The sequence below is a fragment of the Xenopus laevis genome, chromosome 1S (genome assembly GCF_017654675.1).
Source record: "Xenopus laevis strain J_2021 chromosome 1S, Xenopus_laevis_v10.1, whole genome shotgun sequence".
NCBI classification, from domain to species: Eukaryota; Metazoa; Chordata; class Amphibia; order Anura; family Pipidae; genus Xenopus; species Xenopus laevis.
In genome coordinates this window covers 20,336,899-20,355,949 of record NC_054372.1, presented here as the reverse complement: position 1 = coordinate 20,355,949, position 19,051 = coordinate 20,336,899, and the positions used below count along the sequence as shown (strand labels likewise).

The following is a 19,051-nucleotide window of genomic DNA, read 5'->3' as shown; positions in this document are numbered from 1 at the left end:
TAGATGTCACTTTTTATATCAAACATTCATTGACATTCTTGCTGAGTTACCCATTGGGCCTTACATATGTCTTTTAAATTGCTTAAAGGGATACTGTCATGGGAAAAAAAAATTCAAAATGAATCAGTTATTAGTGTTGCTCCAGCAGAATTCTGCACTGAAATCTTGTCATCAGAAAACATGTTTTTTTCAAAATACATCAGTTAATAGTGCTACTCCAGCAGACTTCTGCACTGAAATCCATTTCTCAAAAGAGCCAACAGATTTTTTTAAATTCAATTTTGAAATCTGACATGGGGCTAGACATATTGTCAATTTCCCAGCTGACCCAAGTCATGTGACTTGTGCTCTGATAAACTTCAATCACTCTTTACTGCTGTACTGCAAGTTGGAGTGATATCACCCCCTCCCTTTTCCCTCCCAGCAGCCAAACAAAAGAACAATGGGAAGGTAACCAGATAGCAGCTCCCTAACACAAGATAACAGCTGCCTGGTAGATCTAAGAACAGCACTCAATAGTAAAAACCCATGTCCCACTGAGACACATTCAGTTACATTGAGAAGGAAAAACAGCAGCCTGCCAGAAAGCATTTCTCTCCTAAAGTGCAGGCACAAGTCACATGACCAGGGGCAGCTGGGAAATTGACAAAATGTCTAGCCCCATGTCAGATTTCAAAATTGAATATAAAAAAAATCTGTTTGCTCTTTTGAGAAATGGATTTCAGTGCAGAAGTCTGCTGGAGTAGCACTATTAACTGATGTGTTTTGAAAAAAACATGTTTTCTGATGACAGGATCCCTTTAAGACAAGCCTTGCATCATCTCAGAATCTTGTTTGTGCACCAGAATGGGGGACCTGATGTCCATTCCCATGCACTGGCTACACAATTAAATGGTAAATAGTGATGGGCGAATTTGCGCCGGTGCCTTGTTTTTGACGCTGGCGTCCGTTTTTTTCCGAATTTTTTTTGACGGAGGCGAATTTTTGCGGGTGTTTCGCAAATTTTTCCGGCGGCGGCGAAGCGCGCAAATTTGCCGCGAATTCGTGCCTGGCGAATAAATTCGCCCATCACTAATGGTAAAGAGAGAGGAGGAATGTGGGGAGAGCAGTGACATCTAGGAAGTACTGAATGGAAAGTGAAAGTAATTGTCTGTCCTGCCTCTATCCCTAAGGCCACTCATCACATACATTGGGGATTGCCTCTTAAATCCCTGACAATGTGTAATGTTTTGATGGACTGAAACCAGTCCTTTCCTAATCTACTAAAAACAACTTGCAGCAACTGATATGTGATTTATCTTACTTAAATATAGTGAATTTAGCTGATGCACAATGGCCATTCTATTCTGTACTGTCTTCAATCTTATAAGTGTAAGTGTTGCAACACATGTGGGGCAGATTCACTAAGGGTCGAATTTCGAAGTTAAAAATACTTCGAAATTCGACCCTCGAATTGAAATCCTTCGACTTCGAATATCGAAGTCGAAGGATTTAGCGCTAATCCTGCGATCGATCGATCGAACGATTAAATCCTTCAAATCGAACGATTCGAACGATTTTAATCCAACGATCGAAGGAAAATCCTTCGATCAAAAAAAGGTTAGCAAACCTATGGGGACCTTCCCCATAGGCTAACATTGACTTTGGTAGGTTTTATCTGCCGAAGTAGGGGGTCGAAGTTTTTTTAAAGGGAAAGTACTTCGACTATCGAATGGTCGAATAGTCGAACGATTTTTACTTCGATTCGTTCGATTTCGTTCGAATTCGAACGAATTTAACCAATTCGATGGTCGAAGTACCCAAAAAATACTTCGAAATTCGAATTTTTTTCATTCGAATCCTTCACTCGAAGTTAGTGAATCTGCCCCATGTGTGTTGCAAAAATGTTGCGCATAAATGCCAATGGGTGAAAAAATGTGTCTTGCATCCAAAAAAAAATTGTCGTCCATAGACTTCAATGCATTTGGCAAATTTTTTGCTGTTTTGCAAATTTTCTGGGAATAGAAACAGGTCAGATTCGCCCATTAATAGTTACTAATGATTTCCTACTACAATACAGTTGTACAGGAGTCATCTTGATATTTCAAGACAGGTACTAAAGAACACAAATGACTAGCAGACAATAAATATAATTAAACATAATCCCAACTGGTATTTGCACTGGGAAAATATCTCCAGATTTACAGATGAGACATCACGGTACATACCATAATGTAAAATACATTTAATATGTAAAGATAATAAGATGGAATTGGAAAACAACAAAACACAAATGATAGTATACATTGTCAAGATGCCTAACAGAAATAAAATTATATACTAAATAAGATAAGGCTAATAAAGCACCATGGTATGAAAATCTCATATGGCCCTTGTATAAATTATAAAACCAGTTTACTGTCCCATGACCTTTTCCTTATGAAACATAAATGAATTATGCTTGCATTAACAATTAGATATTTCTGATGCATGTATTCATTTCACATTACTTATGAATATTTATTCTGCGGATTTCTTGTTTGTAGTTGTGCATTTTTGTAATTGTGTACATATATGGGATCCATAAGTCTTTAAGATCAGAATTGCGGAATGGCCTTCTCCCATAGACTCCATTTTATCCAAATAATTCGCATTTTTAAAAAATATTTCCTTTTTAACTGTAATAATAAAACAGTACCTTGTACTTGATCCAAACTTAGATATAATTAATCCTTATTGGAAGCAGAACCAGCCTATTAGGTCGAGTCTAATAGAATAAAGGTATGAAGATTACAAAAGATCTGTTATCCAGAGAATCCAAGGTCCCAAGTGTAGATATCAGGATTTTAGATTTAAGCCATAAGTGGTTATTATCAAAGAACAAAGATTATAGAACACAACACTAGTTACAGAATTGCTGTGTTGTAGAAGAAGCTCAAGGTTAAAGGCCATTCTGTTATTAGAATGTAGAATGTTTACACAGAACAAGGAATACATCTGTTGTCTCATGTCACAAGTATAGTGCAAGGCCAAGCAAGACACATCGTCTCAGAAACTACAGCATAGATACCATTCTGGACACTGAGCTGACACAGTAGTTACACCTTATTTGGCTTTTGTACTGAGACTGTGAGTCTGTCCCTAAGATGGAAATAGTGACACAGTTATGCTAAAACAAGAATGATGATTGGATCTCTCTGGATCAGCCCCATGGAAGAAGAAATGGTTAAATAGTCATCTGTTGTATTGCTTATTGTCCCCCCAACGTCCTCACGAGCTTTCAGGGCGTGTGAGCTATTATTTAATACTCTGTATTGTAATACTCTATATTAATGTATACCTCAAATAAAGCTGTCTGGTTAATTTCCTGAGAGAATCTGTTTGGTTCAAGTCAGGCCCAGGGGGAACTTTGAGGCCAGGCTCGATTTGAGTAAGTATTTATTAAAATCCAAGAGGGACTTACTCATCGTGGCTGAGAATCTTATATCCCTGGAGGACTATAGGAGCATAAATCCGACACCAAGCATTCTGGATAACAGGTCCCAAACCTGTACATTATGTATATGAATACATATCTTTGTTATCCTCCTGGGGTATTTTAAAGGATAAGGAGTTTATTTTTAAATTAGTCTTATAATGAAGACCCTTTTTAATAAATCTTCCCGTTTTTCAAATCTTCCTCTACCCCCCACCCTAGGCATAGAGCATGAACATTGCAAGATGGTAGATGGGAGCACCACTTTATGGAGGAAAATGGATGGGTTGGCAATGCTTTAGGTGTTTCATTGAGTTAATGGTAACATATAAAGTAGATGAAGAGTTGCTGAAATGGGTTTCCTTATGCAATACACATTTATTAGGTGACTTAAAAAAGGTCTAAAACTATTTTTACAGTGGTATTTATTGTTATTGCTTGGAAAAATTCTGTATTTAACACATTTACAGGATTTAAAAAGTTAAAGTAAATTATAGAAATGTAAAAATGATATATACTCTGTTTGTAACATTTATCTGTTAGCAAATGACCACATTTGTATAGCTATACTGAATAGAACAAACAGTACTTTGCAGCAGGTAATTAGTTTAATTTCTACCTAATTATTTGATAATTATTAAAGTCATTCTGGCACTTCTTATTCTTATAGCAAAGAATCTTGGTAACATCCTTTCCCAAACAAGTCATATGATAAAATAGAAATGTGTTATTTTAGGGTGGTATTACAAGTTCCCTATGCTCATACATGCAAATACCTATGAAGGCAAAGATTTATATTTTCTCTTTGTAAAGGCTATATGAAAATCTTTGGAGTTACTATTGGAAGGGACAATGACACCCTGTTACACATATTCTGTTGTACATAATTTTTTTACTTTTTACATTTGTTCATATGGCCCCTTTCAATAGGTGGTGACATCAGAAAATAGCGATGAAACAGAGATGAAACATACAATCAGCAATTTTGTTTAATTGGTGCATAGAGTTCCAGCCGAGGGGAATAACAAAGGGTATTGCTTTCAATAATATTTATATACAGTAAAATTATTGAACATCTGTAATGAATATATATATATATTGGAATTGCTTTCATTTGCCAACATGCTATATTTGGGTTTATGACCCCTTTAAATGAATCAATTTCTGATTTGATGTCATTGGTCCTTTAATTATCTGCCTCTCCTCTTAATCCATACCCTTTTACAACATTGCTGTATTTTATCGCTGAACGGTAAGGTGTCCTTGGAAGGGTAGCCTGATCAAAATCCAAATGATACAATCCAAATCGTGTATTATATCCATATAATACACAAAAGCCATGAATATCTTGTAAATTATATCCTTATAAACGGTGACTAGTGATGTCATCAGTTATAAATGGTGAGTAGTGATGTCATTTTTGTCACATGACTCACTAAAACTTGTGTATTATAATAAATAAAGTACCCCTTGTTGGAAAATATGAGGATATTAGAAGACAATAGCTTGAAGTTACACTTTAAAATACAATTAAGCAATATAATAAAAAAAATAAAATGCTTCCATAAAGCTTGCAAAATACGCAGGGAAACATTTGGAATGCCTCAAATTCTGCATGTGGTTTGGGATACACTTTTGCAGGATTTAGATTTCATCAGTCGCTTATTGTTAATCCAAACCAAATGGGACATTTATGATGATGCTGTTTTTTTTATTATTCCCAAATTTGAATATAGGGGCATATTTATCAAAGAGTGAATTTAGAGATCACCACAGTCATCTAGAGTGAAAATCCGCCACTCTCCATTCATTTCTATGGGATTTTGAAAGGCATATTTATCATATGATGAACTTTCACTTTCACCCATTAATAAATACTCTTAAAAATCTTATAGAAATGAACAGAGAGTGGTGGGATTTCACTCTAGTGGACTGTGGTGATCTCTAACTTCACTGTTTAATAAATATGCCCCATATAATTTAAGATTTTGTATTTGGTTGGGTATTTGCCCAAAAATTTTGAGGAGAATTTGTTGAGTAATTGAGATGGTCAACTTATAATCTATAACCAGTAAAAGTAGGAATTCTAATGAGTCAACAGGCAAAGTTAAGAATAAATGCATCATATAAATATTTATTGAAACAAGTCTCAAAATTGCATACACTTATGGGACCAGTTATCCTGAATACCCAGGACCTGGGGTTTTCTGGATAACTGATCTCTCAGCAATTTGAATTTTCATACCTTAATAAACCCAGTATGCTGGTTTCGCCTCTAAAGATTAATTTTATCTTAGTTGGGATCAAATACAAAGTACTGTTTTATTATTACAGAGAAAAAGGTAATCATTGGATTATTTGGATAAAATGGAAATTGTCAGAGATGGTCTTTCTGTAATTCAGAACTTTCTGGATAACGGGGTTCAGGGCAAAGATCCCATACCTCTATTTAATGTAGGGACTGAAGGTTTCATATAGGGCATATACACAATATGACCAAAGTTTGTGAGGCTGTACCTAATGAAGGTTTATGAATTACTAATAGGATTTACAGAACATTATCTAGGTAGAATCTACTGTTTTATTGAAATAAATTATAGCCCAACTCATAGTGGGCAAGAATTTGGATCCCCTTAGAGAGCTTTGTAATAATACTGGCATAACACAGGAATCGAAAATTAAATTTTCTAGAGAAAGTTGGGGGTGAACTCTGGCGTTCAAGGGAAGGGAATGTCCACCCTCAGAGCTCCCCTTAAAGTTAGGGGAAACTTTTCTAGATACAGTAGATCAGTAGAATTTAAACAGTTTCAAGTTACCTGGCTCTTACACTTGATATAAAATTGTTATGGTTTTTATGTCCTTGTGTACTGTGTTCAGTCTAATAAAAATAGCTCCATGGATTCGACCAATCTTGAACTACATTGCATTGAATTAAATTTTTTGGGATTTATTATACCCCGAGGATGGAAAATTCTGAATCCTAAAATCCAGTATCTCAAACCTACCGAGTGGTATATAAGTCAATGAGAGAAGTCCTGAAGATATCCTGATCTGCGCTGGGTTTCGTGCAATAATCCAAAGATTTCATGGCTTTCAAAAAATCCCCCCAAAAAATCTGATTTCTCGGGCAGAAAATCTAAAAAGATCTGTACGATTTGAATTTTCATAAGATTTTGAAAAAAAAATTGTTTTTTTTCCCGCACTGGATTTTTTTGGGAAAATGTATTGATAAATAAGGGGAAAAAAACCTGTGAGATTTGGTCTGAGTATATTTCAGAAAATAATGAGATAAATTTGGATCTTGATAAATAACCCCCACCTTTTTATTTTATACATAGCGATTTGCTAGTTTCACAGCTAAGTTTCCATCTATTTATTTTCCGTTTCTGTTTATAACTACAGTTTATAACTACAGTTTATCCGGATTAATGTTAAGAACAAATTCATGCCACTATGAATGAATATGAATATATTTACTTTGGGGCTTTACCAACAGATATCTATTGGTATAATAATAAAATGTTGAGATATCTTTTACAACAAACATTATTTATGCTGTTTATGTTTTGTAGTGAGATTCTTTTTTCATAGAGATTTTCCCATGTTGGGAGAAAAAAAAAACCTATTTAAATGACCCTGTGGTGTAATTCTTTCTTTGTATAATGTATGCATTGTGTATCTTCTTATATAATTGTACACAATAATAGACACTTGAGATTTTTGTGAGAGAAGAACACACTTCCAAGTAAAACTTTTGCAATCCATCCACAAGAACTAAAAGGCACAGAGGTGTAATAATATGATATGGCAATATGATTTATGAAGCAGGGAAGCAGTGAAAATAAAGTAAAAAAGCAACCTTTGTGTTCAACTTCTCCTTAAAACGGAGTGTTATTTAAAGATAAGTGAGACAGAATGGAATGACTGTGGATCCAAGGAAACTGGAACAAATGTGATAAGCACAGCTCTTCTTATGTTTCAAGAACATTCACTTTTACCTGAAAACTGTATTAAGAAGAAAGGAAAGCAACGAACAGGCAACGTTTTTTTTAAACATTCTCATTTCTTTCACAAAAGTTAAGATAGTAAAACAAAAAAGCAATTACAGAATGATTAGGAGCATTAAAACACTAAAATATCTACAATTTTTCTAATCTTGGAAACTGTAGATGTACAAGGTGCTACATTGGCATTTCTGAGCAAAAGCAAACTGTGCTATGCTTAAATCTGCAGCTGAGCCATCAGAAATAGCTCTTAGCTCATGGAGAGCAGACAACCCACTGAGTATAGGATCCAAATCTACAAAAAAAAAGTATTTTACTCCTTCCCGCAGAGGTGCTTTCTATTGGCAATTTATTGACAGATAAGACTAATGACAGTGCCTAAAACTGCCTACGATGAATCTCACCAGGTGTTGTGAAAAAGGTGTATGTTCCATTATATTCAATGCAAAGTGTTACTGGTATGGATGGGCTTTTCTTCGCTTGTGAAAATGCACTGGCAGAGAAAATGCCTCTTTTAACGTTGGCCTCAGCAGCTTGAACATACTCCTGTGGCATTTTACAGGTCAGTGGGCCAAATACCTGTCCACAAAGTTATGACTAAAATAAACTATAATGTTAAATAGTACTAAACTAAAAGACCACACTTAGGGGCTGATTCACTAAGGGTCGAATATCGAGGGTTAATTAACCCTCGATATTCGACTAGGAATTAAAATCCTTCGACTTCGAATATCGAAGTCGAAGGATTTAGCGCAAATACTGCGATCGTACCATCGAAGGATTATTCCTTCGATCGAACGATTAAATCCTTCGAATCGAACGATTCAAAGGATTTTAATCCAACGATCGAAGGAATATCCTTCGATCCAAAAAACTTAGGAAAGCCTATGAGGACCTTCCCCATAGGCTAACATTGACTTCGGTAACTTTTAGCTGCCGAAGTAGGGGGTCGAAGTTTTTTTTAAAGAGACAGTACTTCGACTATCGAATGGTCGAATAGTCGAACGATTTTTAGTTTGAATCCTTCGATTCGAAGTCGTAGTCGAAGGTCGAAGTAGCCCATTCAATGGTCGAAGTATCCCAAAAAATACTTCGAAATTCGACGTTTTTTTACTTCGAATCCTTCACTCGAATTTAGTGAATCGGCCCCTATAACAGGTGCTAACTGCCATGTTTTTCTTAATAATATCATGACATCAAGAGGATATTCATTACAGAAACTAAGGATTCTACATAGGTCTTCAACTTTAATCATATGGAAAGTGGAAACATACAGGCTGACCAATTAGTGGGTCCCTCTAAAATTTTATATACTGGCCCAATTATATATTTATTCCACCATAAGTGGGTGGCTAATAGATGGATGCAATATTATCGTGCAAAATTTTACATTCTTTGTAGGACAGAATTGTGTCCCTTCAAAGCATATACTACCCCAATGACTACCTGCACTCAAGCTTCAGAAGTGCATGAAAGCAATATATCCTTAGGCCATGGACAGTAGACATTTTTACCATGCTTCTGACTCCCTGCACTGAACCCTGTTGCTGGAACTGACTCCTTGAACTGCATGGTGGACGTACATGTTTCCATCCACTTCTCTAGTCTAGTTTTTAAAACTGCAAAAAAAAACCTCAGAGTATGAGGTGCTGAGATTAGTAGGGTTATAGTTCAAGGACTATTAGTAAGTTTAGTTTTTGCAGATAAAAATATTTCAAACTTCAATAGTGTCCAAAGTTAATTTTGTTAATTCTTATAGGCATTCTTTCTTTAAAGGACAAGGAAAGGCAAAAAAAAAATAAAATCCCATTTTTACTTTCTTTAATGAAAAAGAAACCTATATCCAATATACTTTAATTAAAATATGTGTACCGTTTTTATAAATACAAAAAAGAAAGGTTGTGGGTGCACACCTGAGGCCAATTTCAAAAAGTCTAATTCCCTGTCTCAATGATTCAAGTAAAAATGCTAGTGCATATAGTTTTGAAACAGGGTTTTTTAGTTACAAAGTTATGATCATAAAATTGATAAGCCACCATACCACGTCAAGGTAAACCCCATACGGTGGTCCCTAACTTGTTTACCTTTAATCATAGTAAAATAGGTATCTTACTACCTCTCTTCTTAATAGCATTACTTCATGTGAACAACTCCTATGCCTTGGTTTTAAACTGTGTGCTAAATCCTCCCCCGCCAACTGCTATGCGGCTTTTAAATGGGAGAGACTGCCTTCAGGCTAGATCCTCCCATGCCGCTAGCATTTTCGGCTTTTAAGGGAGAGTGATTGCACAAACCAAAGCAAATAATTAAAGGGACAATAGGACCACCAAAAATCTAAAAGGGTGGGTATGAGGGTGCAACAAACCACATGGAGCTTAGCCATAGCTCCCAGCAATTACAAATACAAAAAAGACCACCGTATGGGGTTTACCTTGACGTGGTATGGTGGCTTATCAATTTTATGATCATAACTTTGTAACTAAAAAACCCTGTTTCAAAACTATATGCACTAGCATTTTTACTTGAATCATTGAGACAGGGAATTAGACTTTTTGAAATTGGCCTCAGGTGTGCACCCACAACCATTCTTTTTTGTAAGAAACCTGACTGTATGCAGTGAAATTCTCCCTTCATTTACTGCTGTGGATAGGAATTGTCAGATGGTCCCTAACTGCTGAGCAGGGAAACAATCATACTTATGAACAGCAGGGGGAGCCCCCGCCTTACTTCCCAGCCATGCAGAATTCAAGCATCTTTGTTTATGACGATCCCTAAGCAGCCCAGACCACACTGAGCATGTGCAGGGTCAGGCAAAGATGTTTAACAAAGTTACAAGATGGTGACCCCCTGTGGCCAACTTTGAAAGCATAAATTATTTGTTTGATTAGGCTTTGTGGTGCAGTAAGTTCATGGTTATGTTTAGTATACAAAATATAGCATTTCTAGCCTTATTCTGTTTTAGACTTTCATTGTCCTTTAAAACTCATCTTTCAAAAGTCTAAATTCATATTTCTTCACTAGAGGGATAACTATATGTATTTTAATAGCTACCTTTATTAAAACCAGGAAAAGGTGTCAGTATTTAGCTTAAAATGCATTAATCAATTTAATCTTTAGAGCATCTAGTTGGCACTGCACATTTATAAGCTACAAAATGGTAAATCTTGCAAATATTACCCCAATATTTAGACTCCTAATAAAAAGTTTGTGAGTTAAAATGTATCAAACTCTGCAAAAAGGAATTTTTTTTGCAGTCTGGCACTTCACCTCATTAGCCAAATCATCCCTTGGCAGTCATACCAAATACCAAAGATATTACACAAACTCATGGGCACTTCTTCCTATGTGTCAGCAGGTTAAGTTGTTTTAGGATCACTGATGGCTTTGCCGTCCCAATACCCAGAAACAAGAAGGAAAGTTCTTACATGAACAGAGCGCACACTTTTGTGGCAGATTTCATGCATCTCTCTGTTTTAAAAGGTTGCTATGAGAGATGTTCTTTAGGTTAGGACAAAGCTGCTTTTGTTGCATGAAAAAAGGCCTTTTATCTCTGCTTTTAGTACAGTCATTTCTAAACATTTGGTATTTTAATGAATGTGCTGGTCTAGAAAAGCTTTTTGTTTAAGTGAAGACCTTTTTCATATCAACTTAATCTTTATTTCGTATAACAACTTCTGAACAGGTGTACATGCTTAGCATACCGATACGTGGAATATTTGCATAAAATCCCTTTAATTTTTCTGCACAGAACAGAACAAGGTAGAAGTGGCAGAACACTGCCATCTCCAGTCTACACATGTATAAGTGTGCAGTATATTGGCTTTATTATCTAGGCACCAATTGTTTGCAGCACTCTACGGAATGGGTAGCTACCACATCTATAGTCAAGACAGACACATAGAATGCGATAATATATGCAAGGATGCTATAAGCTTACACTCTGGGTTTTAGAATATTTTCTGTAGTATTTGTTGTTGCCTCATGGAGATAAGAATATAGGATAGAAGAATGAAGATAAAAAAGGTTATATAATTATTTGCCCCTGGAGGCAATTATTTGCAATGATAACACACTCAGTCTATTATTGGATTATATTATAAGGGGAACTATCACAAAATGAAAATGTAATATTAGCTTCGGCATACTGAAATAATAAACTTTCTGTACCATTTCTGAAATAATCAAGTTTATCTTCACTATTCCTCTCTCAGCATCTGTTTCTCCTCATTCTGTCTTCATGCAGAAGTTGGGTGTCAGATGAATGATCCAATTTATCTTAAAGGGGAGCTCCTTTTGCCTAGAAGATGTATTAGAGCTCACTCTATTAAAATCACCAGACATCATGTCTCTCTATATGCAGATTTGTGCAAAAGGCAGTTATTTTGTTAGATTTTGTTTGTAGTGGAATCAGTTATTTTAGTGAGCTCTGATACATCTGCTAGGAAAGGGAGCCCCCTATAAGATATATTGGATCATTCATCTGACACCCAACTGCTGCATGAAGACAGAATGAAGAGAAAGATGGTTGTCTACTAGAAAATCATGTAAACATGAAATAAACCTAATAGGCTTGTTTTCAGCTTGTGTGCACATCCAGGCTGAGCTCTTCTCCTGCTCTCCCTTCCTGCAGCCTAGCACTGCCTGCTTCCGGCGCCTAAATTTATAGACTTGCGCCTGTCCCTTTTGTGATTTCACTGCGGGGCGGGTCTATAAATAGAGGGGAATGGCAGTCCTGGCTGGGAGCAGGTTGGGAGGGGGCGGGTTAGGGTCGGGTGCGGGTCAAAATATAATAGATATTTCAAAGAAATACAGGTATTAGATTCATTATCCCGAAACCCTTATCCAGTAAGCTCTGAATCATGAGGAGGCCATAGATTCCATTATAAGCAAATCTCTAAAAATGTTTTAAATTATTTTCCCTCCCCCTGTAGTAAAAAGAATGTACCTTGTATTTGACTCCAACTAAAATATTTACCGTATATACTTGAGTATAAGCCGACCCGAGTATAAGCCGAGGTACCTAATTTTACCTACGAAAACTGGGAAAACTTATTGACTCGAGTATAAGCCTAGACACAACTACAGCCCTGTCTCCCAGCAGTGCACATTCTGCCAAAGCGACCCCCCAGCGATCAACTGGACTTCTTTGCAAAGTTGTTGGTGACAGAGAATTGCCAAACGGATTACTGTGTGCATTGTCCCACTGTCCCACTACCATGTGCAGAGGGGGCTGTGTGATATTGCCATCACTGTTAATCTTTCGTATAAACACAAGAGAGGGTGCTGTGTGATATTGCAGTCACTGTTATTCTTTCATATAACCAACAGATGGCGCTGTGTGATATTGCAGTCACTGTTATTCTTTCATATAACCAACAGAGGGCGCACTGTTATTCTTTCATTTAACCAACAGAGGGTGCTGTGTGATATTGCAGTCACTGTTATTCTTTCATATAACCAACAGATGGCGCTGTGTGATATTGCAGTCACTGTTATTCTTTCATATAACCAACAGAGGGCGCACTGTTATTCTTTCATATAACCAACAGAGGGCACTGTGTGATATTGCAGTCTCTCCCCAAGCGAACTGTATAGGAATGATTAAAAGTGACTGCAATCTCAGCTACTGCCCACTGACTCGAGTATAAGCCGAGGTAGACTTTTTCAGCACATTTTGGATGCTGAAAAACTCGGCTTATACTCGAGTATATACGGTATATTTCTTGGAGGCAAACAATCTTAATGGGTTTAATTCATGTTTAAATTATTTTTTAATAGACAAGTAGTGATGGGCGAATTTATTCGCCAGGCGCGAATTCGCGGCGAATTTGCGCGTTTCGCCGCCAGCGAATAAATTCGCGAATCGCCCGCGAAAAATTCGCGTCAAAAAATTCGCCGGCGTCAAAAAAATTTTTTCCGAAAAACGGACGCCGCCGCCAAAAACGGGCGCCGGCGTCGGAAAAACGGGCGCCGGCGTCAAAAACGGGCGCCGGCGTCAAAAACGAGACACCGGCGCCGTTTCGCGAATTTTTCACCGTTTCGCGAATTTCGCGCGAAATTCGCGAATTTTTCGGCGAAGCGAAACGGAGCAAATTCGCCCATCACTATAGACAAGGTATGAAGGACCAAATTATGGAAAGTGATACAATAAACAATGTATTCCTTGTTAATCCACCAGTTTAAATTGTTTCGATTTTTTTAAGGCTCGTCAACAGTTGCTGGAGTATCCACCTCCATGTACTATCATAGCCAAAAAAAGTAGGAACTGGAGAGCCTTCCAATGTAGTTTGTATTTCTTTATTGAAACACTACATGTTTCGGACCACAAAGGTCCTACCTCGGGTGCAAGGCTCTCCAGTTCTGACTTGTTCTTGACCCCTACAAGACTCCCTCTGCATTTAAAGATTACAAGAAGTAACCGCAGCATATACACACAGCAGATATACCTGGCACCGCAGACACGAGGACTCAAGTTACAGGTATTGACCCACGGACACAGTTCTGCATGACCCGCTATAAGGATGGTGTTACAACAAGTCTTTCCGTACACATGGCGCCAGAAGCCATGAAAACTGCACCATAAGATACAGATTGACATGTTCCGCTACAGTGCTGCGTCCATACAATGGCGCGTGAGTATTCTAAAATCTGGAGTCGGCGATCATTGGTGTCCTTGGGTGTGCCATATATACCGGGTCCCGGTTTGTTCTGTGCGGTGGGGCCGCGGTTGACATCTGCTCCCCGGTCGGGATGTGGCGGTCGAACTCTGTGGTGCGGGTTGGAAGGGGCGGTGCTGCCCATACACTGCGGGAGGTCCACTCTTTGCTCCGTGAGACGGGAGTCGTGGAGTGTGTACTGTTCGATCTGCTAATATGTAATGAATTGATGAGATAATACTCACCCTTGTAACAACTACAGTCTCGACGCCCACAAGTGCAAGCCACAAACCTCAATAACCCAGATGAAAATATCTATTTCTATCAAATGGTTTTTTGACTATATGAACTTTTGGACTGAATCACATGTCTCACAAATTTTGGGAATTTTCCACACAGTATGGTGACTTTTTCATTTTTTATTTTTTACTTTTTATCTTTTGGGTATTATCTTTTATGTATTTTTTATATATTTGTTATTTTTTATCCTGTACACTTCTATTATTATTGAACATCTAACTAGATACACATCTAGGGGCAGATTCACTAAGGGTCGAATTTCGAAGTTAAAAATACTTCGAAATTCGACCCTCGAATTGAAATCCTTTGACTTCGAATATCGAAGTCGAAGGATTTAGCGCTAATCCTGCGATCGATCGATCAAACGATTAAATCCTTCGAATCGAACGATTCGAAGGATTTGAATCCAACGATCGAAGGAAAATCCTTCGATCAAAAAAAGGTTAGCAAGCCTATGGGGACCTTCCCCATAGGCTAACATTGACTTGGGTAGGTTTTATCTGCCGAAGTAGGGGGTCGAAGTTTTTTTTAAAGGGAAAGTACTTCGACTATCGAATGGTCGAATAGTTGAACGATTTTTACTTCGAATCGTTCGATTTCGTTCGAATTCGAACGAATTCAACCAATTCGATGGTCGAAGTACCCAAAAAATACTTCGAAATTCGAATTTTTTTCATTCGAATCCTTCACTCGAAGTTAGTGAATCTGCCCCCTAGTCTGAGTAGCGTGACACTTAAATTGTATGCACATTTGTAGTATATATGGCTGTTCATAAAAGCTATGGGACAGATTGGAAACAGGGGTAGTGTCCACACTAAGGGTTAACATTCCCAACACAAGGGGTTATATAACAGGTACTGGTTGTCACATTATAGACACACTACACACTTCTCAATGATGGGAAGATGGTGACTTTATCGGCACCTACACTATATATTAACAATGGGTTCATTGTAAAAATACAACGGCATACTGAAGTGAGAGGGTTAGTGCTGCATTGATTAAGGTATAGTACGGACACCTGACCTGCTTGAGGGCTTGCATTTATGTTTTAGACTTCATGTTTTAGTCTTTATGTATCTATGGTTATTGCAATTGGGGGATCTTGTAAATCAGACCTTTCACCTATACTCAAATTTTATACTTTGTAACATTAACAATACAGCCAGGTTGACTGTGCGTTGCATAACAAGAAGTTACAAATTATATTGTTACTTAGTATGTTTTTATTTCCTTATTCAGTGGAATTGGGGTGTTTAATATAAAAGTGTTTTGAATTTGAATGTGTTTTATATGTAAACTTTCACAACTCTAGTACTTGACGCATAGTGATGATGATGATGATGATCATTGTATACCAATCTGTACTTTGAGAAAGGCCTCGGAGAGGCCGAAACGTTAGTCTTTTTAAAAAAACCATTTTTGATTTTTAAGACCTGAGAGTGCGGACCTTCTTTGTTGAATTGTAATTCTAAATATTTTGGACACTGCACCCAGGCACGCTTATACCATGTTACGTGAGTGCTGACTTCTCCATGGATTGTTATTATATATATATATATATATATATATATATATATATATATATATATATATATATATATATATACAACTCTTGCTTCTGATTTTTTTACTTTTGAGTGTGTGAACCCATAGACAAATTGTATTGTATTCAGTTACTCTATGTAGGGGTAACTCTCTGGTTTCTGCACCTCACATTTTGTTTCTCAGAATATTTTTTGCTGTATTGGCGTGCCCTCCATCCATTAGTAACAGCTGCTGTAAAACCCAGGTCTGGCAGGCCAAGAAAAATACAGGAGCGGCATATGCGGGGGATTGTGAGAATGGTTACAGACAACCCAAAGATCACCTCCAAAGACCTGCAAGAACATCTTGCTGCAGATGGAGTATCTGTACATTGTTCTACAATTCAGTGCAATTTGCACAAAGAACATCTGTATGGCAGGGTGATGAGAATGAAGCCCTTTCTGCACTCACACCACAAACAGAGTCACTTGTTGTATGGAAAAGCTCATTTAGACAAGCTGCAGTCATTTTGGAACAAAGTGCTTTGAACTGATGAGACAAAAATTGAGTTATTTGGTCATAACAAAAAGTGCTTTACATGGCGAAAGAACACTGCATTCCAAGAAAAACACCTGCTACCTACTGTCAAAATCTATGGGATGATTTGAAGCAGGCTGTCGGCATGCCATCAAATTAAACTGAACTGGAGAGATTTTGTATGGACAAATGGTCAAAGAATCCAAAAACTCATCAAAGGCTATAGGAGGTGTCTAGAGGCTGTTACATCTGCAAAATGAGGCTCAGCAAAGTATTGATGTAATATCCCTGTTGGGGTGCCCAAATTTATGCACGTAATTTTATGATGCATATTGCATATTTTCTGTTAATTCAATAAACTTTATGTCACTGTTGAAATACTACTGTTTCCATAAGACATGTTATATATTAAAGGGAAGTTGCTTCTTTGAAAGCTCAGCCAATGCTAAACAAAACTCCAAAGAATTAAGAGGGGTTCCCAAACTTTTTCGTATGACTGTACTTATATGTATATACTTATATACTATATTTATTTTTTTGCCAGGTAAAACCAGTGATGGCTTTTCTGGAAGTGAGACCACTGCACTGCACTGCTCTGCTCAACACTGCTCAACCACACTTGTGGTTGCTGGACTACTAATCTCAGAATAATGTGTAACACCCTCTTGGCGACCCCCCTGGTGCCAAGGTTGTACCAGCATACCAACTCGGGTCCTGAGTTCCCTTTGCAAGTTGAAAGGTACTGGGAAAACTCTTCTCTGGCAGTGCCTCCACCTAATGGGTTCCTGGAATACTCCTGAGGATATTCCCATTAGGAAACAAATCACCCACACACTTTATTATATAACAATATAACTTTATATAAAACAAGTGTACTATTAAAGGGAAAGTAAAACACATTCACATCATATAAAATGACCCACTCCCATGGGAACCTATGCAAGTCCAATCCTGACACCTCCTTGCCAGGCAAAGTCCCGCACTACTCCTTCTGGCAGCCAAAGAGTTCCATCCCTTGTCCCCAAAAGAGTACACTTGGTCCCAGGTAGTGCTACAGCCCAAAATATCTTTCCCTCCGGTTAGGTACTGGCTCCCTCGTGGCAGGCATCAACAACAGCCTGTGTCATAAACAGAAACCATCCTGGATCCTCTCTTTTTCTACCCTCCCCATGGCACACCTTACCCTGGGGATTCACACAGATGGGTAGGCTCATCCAGAGCTGGAGCAGGCATCCACAGCGATGAATCCATTCCATGAAACACATGCAGCTTGTTTGATCCTCCATTCATAGCTCCCAGCACTGTCTATAGCGCGAGCACAAAACGACATCCATGCTGAACTGCATCTCTCACCCATCTCCAAAAGGTGAATACAGAAATCCGGCATCCAAACTCCAAACCATCTCAGTTGAGTTACCCAGGCACTCAGTGGCGTAACTAGATGTTACTGGGCCCCACAGCAAATTCATTTTATGGCCCCCAACATAACCACAGGTTGCCCTTTTTTACCAATATATATTGAAATTGCTCGTTAATTAGGGCCTCATGGGGCCCCTATACCTCCTGGGCCCCCCTGCAGCCGCAGGGTCTGCTTCCTCTGTAGTTACGCCCCTGCAGGCACTGGAGGATCCTGCCCAGCCTTTGGCAGGCCTATCATACTCCATTAAAGGCCTACATTTTGCCGGTGTTGTCACTCTATCCCAAGTGAAACAAATATCTGCAACAGTCACTGTAACCTGAACTGTAATGGCTGACAGAGCACATGGCATCATCTTTTATAGGGTTGCACAGCACCACCTTGTGGTTCCTTTTGGGATTAGCCATGTGCACCAATCCAAAGGCTCTGCCCCTGGAAAATTCAAGCAGAAAACCCATATCTCAAGCCATGAGGCTCAGGGGAGGGGCCCTTAACCCTCTAAACCGTGGATTAACTCTACGGGTCCCTACAAATGTAAGATATAATTAAATAAAGGTTGAGGCATGCTGGGAGCTGTAGTCCATCAACATCGGGGCTGTATTCTTAAAGTAATATTGCTCAATAAAGCTTTTCCAACAATTTTCCCCACATCTCCCCAGCCAGCATTCATACAATCCTCCAATGAGAATCCCAGCTGACCTGTATCATCCTGTCTCCCTGTTACAGTTGCAGCTGGAAGCATTAAACACAGTTTCATAGCACTGAACAAGTCTGTCCTTTATCCCCATGTGTAATCCCAGTGTTATATAATGAAGAAAACAACAAAATAACAGCATCATTATCTCTGTAAGTAAGATAACAGAAATATGCCTGACATAGTGCTAGGATTCTAATTGGTCAGTTTTTTTGCATGAAGTTACTGCTGGGTTAACATCTTCAAAATGGGAAATAATGAAAATAGGGGTCCCACATACTTGGCAATCAGGAACTTTTAAGTGGTGTAATAAGTCATGCATGTTTTATTATACCTGCCAAAAAAGAAAAAACTGGGCAAAGACAGTAAAAACATGTACTGAAATGTGTTGTTAGGGTTAAGGTTAATGTACACCACTTCCTGAATTGTAAACAGTCTAAATAGATTATGACACTTAATCTG

At 38.0% G+C, this 19,051-nt stretch overlaps 1 pseudogene; it reads right to left on the bottom strand.

Annotated features, from left to right (window-relative positions):
* Positions 1–4,640: 4,640 nt before the first annotated feature.
* LOC108704208 overlaps positions 4,641–19,051 on the bottom strand; it is a 32,633-nt pseudogene continuing 18,222 nt past the window's right edge.